Raw genomic sequence first — 4,770 nt, forward strand, 5'->3', positions numbered from 1 at the left:
TCAATCTGGAGCAGCACAGAGGGATCTCCCTGGATATCAGCTGCAATGGGCCAGGTTCTGAGCTCTTTGAGCTCCACACATCTGTGAGCTAGATGCTGCTTTTCATCTTGCTTCATAAGAGAGGACTCTGAGGATTAGAGAGGTTGAGCACATGACCTCAGGGTAAGTAGTAGTAGACCCAGGCTGCAGACTCTATTCTATCTAACTACAGAGTTAATTCTCTTTACTATAAAACTCATTTATTTGGGGGCACAAATTAAATGAAGTTACCAGACTACAGTTACTCCTTAAGTATAATTTTTATCATAATTCCTGCTTCATGTACATCTTTAAAGAAACATTTCCTGTCTTATTTTCTGGTGTACAGTCTATATTTATTATTTATAAAAAGTGAATTGGGATAAACTAGGCAGTGGCAGCTCATGCCTGTAATCTTGTTTCTTGGGAAGCAGATATAGAAGAACACAGCTCCAGTCCAGTCCAAGAAAAAGGCCCAAGAGACCTCCCAATCAAACAATATCTGGGTACAATGGCATGTTCCTGCCATTCCAGCTAGACAGGAAGCTGAGATCAAGAGAATAAGTTTCATGTCAGCACAACAGAAAAAGCTGGGCACGTGGTATACTCCTGCCATTCCTAGATGCAATGGAAAGCATAAATAGGATCATGATCCAGGCTGGCTGGGACAGAAATTGAGAGTCCTTGCCTCAAAAATAACTAGAACAAAAAAGGCTAGAGACATGGCTTAAGTGGCAGAGCACTTGCCTAGTAAGTGGAAAGCTAGGAGTTCAAAACCCTGGAATCACCAAAAAAAAAAAAAAAGAATTACTGGGGCAGGATTATTGGGTGAAGAATATTGTTTGTTGTTGTTGTTGTTGTTGGTCATAGAGCTTGAACTCTGGGCCTGGGCACTGTCCCTCAGCTCTTCAACTCTAGGCTAGCATTTTACCACTTGAGCCATAGCACCACTTCTGGTTTTCTAGTGGTTTATTGGAGATAAGAGTCTCACAGACTTTCCTGCCTGGGCTGGCTCTGAACCGTAATCCTCAGATCTTAGCCTCCTGAGTAGCTAAGATTACAAGCATGAGCTACCAGCGCCCAGCAAGAGTATTGTTCTTAGAGAGCATTTTTTTTTTTTGAGTCTGGTCATGGGGCCTGAACTCTGGGCCTGGGCGCTGTCCCTCAGCTCTTCAGCTCAAGGCTAGCGCTCTACCACTTGAGCTACAGTGCCACTTCTGGCTTTTTTCTTTTTGCTAATGTGGTGCTGAGGAATCGAACCCAGGGCCTCAGGCATGCAAGGCAAGCACTCTACCACTGAGCCACCTTCCCAGCCCAAGAGTATTGTTCTTTAGGTTTGTTTGTCTCTGACGTGTAACACTGAGTAAAAAAGTTATCAAAATAATGTGAAAAATCAGGGTGATGTGGGAGAGTTTGAATGGTTTGGGTAATTTATCTGGGTCTGTAGTATTATCTTGACCTAAAACCCGCCATCTCTGGGCTTCCACTTTCCCATAAGAAAATGGAAAGCCTATAAGCACAAAAGTCTTCTCTATTCTGAATTCCCTTGATAAGCAAGCAGCGCTGACACAGTCTTCCTGAAGCTGGATGGGTATGCACTGGAGTTCCCAATGGCAGAATGGGGGTGGAGGTGGGGAGCTGTGGAGGGTGGCCCCTGGCCACTGGTTCCACTGCAAAGGGGGCTCAGGATGTGTGGAAAGAGGGTAGCTGAAGACAAAGAGTCATATCTCCATTCCCCCCACCCCTGGCTACACAGGCCCCAGAACAGAAGTGGGGAGATGAGGGGAAAGTCTCAGGTCCCAGGAGCTAGGAAGAGGGTGAAGTCCAGGTGCTGTGTGGCTACACTGATGTCCTTAGATGAAACTGGTTCTTAGTTGGAGACATTTGGGACACCTGCATCGGACCCCTTAACTCTCACCCCCCTCCCAGCTATTCTTTCCATAGCCATGCAATTGATGTGCTGTCAGCCTTGATTTAAACCTAGAAGCTAGATACCTCTGGTCCAGCCAGTGGCCACATCTTTGGCTTGTGGACATGCCTCATCTTTTGTCTATCATCATTGCACCTATTCCTCCAGCATCTTTTCTTGCCCCCTTCCCAACCCACCTGGGACCTATGGCTTAAGCTGGATTGATACTTAACTGGATCCTCTAATGTAGACTTAATCCCCAAAGAAATATAACAAACACTTGCTTTTAATTTAACTGCTCCCAGTTTGGAGCTGTCCTGTGTGTCCTCCAGCTCCCCAGGGGCCAGAGCAGAGAGAAAGAGGAGTCCATCTGGCCAGCCTGTCCTGGTTTCTGAGCCAGACCCTTCTGCCACAAGGACAGCTCCTAATTCCCCCAGGGACAGGCTGGGTTGAGGGTATCCATGATGGAGGGATTTTTTTTCCAGTGTCAGAAGGAGTCAGAGTTGGCCTGGGGATCTGGCCACTGTCCCATGCCTGCCACCTCAGGATACAGAGCAGGTGGCCTGGGTTGGCTTGCATAGCTTGACTCACAGATTTGGATATGCTAGGGTCAGCTGAGGAGAGGTCCCTGTGGACAGAGAGTTGAGATTCAGAAGAAGGGCAGACAATGACGCAGAGCTCTAGAAACCACCAGAGGAGAGGAAGGTAGTTTTGAGTAAAATCTCTCTGCTTCTCCTCCCTGGCAAGGCAGGTGGGACTCTGCCTTTCCAAGTCTCTTATGCCCCCAGTGGATAGATGTGGTAACTGCACTGCTCTTTCTTGCCTTCCCTGATCAAGCCTCATCTACCTCTGGTGAGGGGTCAGTGGATACCTGGTGCTCAGTTACATTTGAATTCCAGAAAAAAAGCAGATGACTTAGGACAAAAAAAATTATAAAAATGACCCATCTAGAATCTGGGCTATAATTATAAATTAAATTTCTGTTTATCTCAGATTTAAATTTAATAGACATTCTGTATTTTAGACATTTTTATTTAGGTATATTAATTGCACAAAACAATGGGTTTTCTGTATGACCCTTTTTACACAATACATGTGATGTGCTTTGATCCTATTTATGCCATTACTCTACCCCATCAGTTTCCTTTTTACTGCTGATTCCCTTCCTCTTCTCAATGAACTTTTTTATTTTTATGACTTTTTTTCTTCTTCAAATCTAGATTTTATATATGACAGGAAGCATGTGATATTGGTTTTTCTGAGTTTAGCTTATTTTGCCTAATGGAATGATCTTCATTTTCATCCACTTTCTTGCAAACAACATAATTTCATCCTTCTTTATAGCTGAATAACATTCCATGTGTGGATATACACATTTTCTTTATCCACTCATTGGATGATAGGCACTGATGATAATGGTTCCATAACTTGGTTGTTGTGAATAGTGACCCAATAAATATTGCTATGCCTCTGGGTCTCAGTGAAATTTTAATTTCCTAATTAAATGTTAATTTAATTTAATTTGCTGTTGAACAATTTTTTCTTGTATATATATCTATATATAGATTATATCTATATCTATCTATCTATCTATCTATCTATCTATCTATCTATCTATCTATCTATCTATCTATCTATATTTGTCAGTCATGGGGCCTGAACTCTGGGCCTGGGCACTGTCTCTCAGTTCTTCAGCTCAAGGCAAGCACTCTTCCACTTGAGCCACAGCATCACTCCCAGCCTTTTCTGATTATGTGGTGCTGAGGAATTGAACCCAGAGCCTCATGCATGCAAGGCAAGCACTCTTCTACTGAACCACCTTCCCAGCCCCCTTGTGTAATTTTTTGTTCATTTGTACTTCTTTGGTTGTCTATTGATTCATTTGTCCATTGACTGATTGGATTCTGATGTTTTTAGGTTTAGTTCCTCACATATTCCTTATATTAATATACTGTCAGAGAAATAACTGGCAAAGATTTTCTTCTATTTTACTGTTTGTATCTTCACTCTGGTAATTGTTTCCTTTGTTGCAGAAACTTTTTAATTTGATGCAGTCTTACTTGCCAGTGAGTCTTGCTGTTATTTCCTGAGTGAGTTATTGGAGAATTCCATTCAGAAAGTCATAGTTATGCCTATATCTTCAACTGTTTTTTTCCCTAGTAGTCTCCAGTTTTACATAATTTATTGGATTATTTTCAATAGATTTTTGTTCAAGGTTAGAGACAGGGATTTAGTTTCAATTTTCTGTATGTGGATAACCAGTTTCCCTTTATCTTTTATTGGAAAGATTACCTTTTTTCCAATGTATGTTTTTGGACCCTTTGTTTTAAAAATCATATGACTGTAGTTATGAGTTTTCTTCTGTCTCCGTTGTACTATACCATTTATTTGTGTATCTGCTTTTCTGCCAGTACCATGCTGTCATATAATTTGAACTCAGGTATTGTGGTACTTCTAACATTACTCCTTTTGATTAGGAGTGTGTTGGCTCTCTGCAATCTTTTGTTCTATTTGAATTTTAGATTTGATTTTGACTTTTCTCTCTCTCTTCTTTCTCTCTTTCTCTTTTTCCCTTCCTTCCTTCCTTTCTTCCTTTCTTTCTTCCTTCCTTCCTTCCTTCCTTCCTTCCTTCCTTCCTTCCTTCCTTCCTTCCTTCCTTTCTTCCTTCCTCCTTCCTTTCTTCCTTCCTTCCTTCCTTCCTTCCTTATCTTCTTCCTTGCTACTTTCCTTTTCCCTTCCTTTCTTTCTGTGCTGGTCCTGGTGTTTGAACTTAGGGTGCAGGTGCTGTCCTTGAGCTTTTGTGCAAAAGGCTAGCACTCTATCACTTGCTATACAGCTTCACT

Source organism: Dipodomys merriami, unplaced genomic scaffold, assembly GCF_024711535.1.
Source record: "Dipodomys merriami isolate MVZ:Mamm:240054 unplaced genomic scaffold, mDipMer1.0.p SCAF_7, whole genome shotgun sequence".
Lineage (NCBI taxonomy): Eukaryota > Metazoa > Chordata > Mammalia > Rodentia > Heteromyidae > Dipodomys > Dipodomys merriami.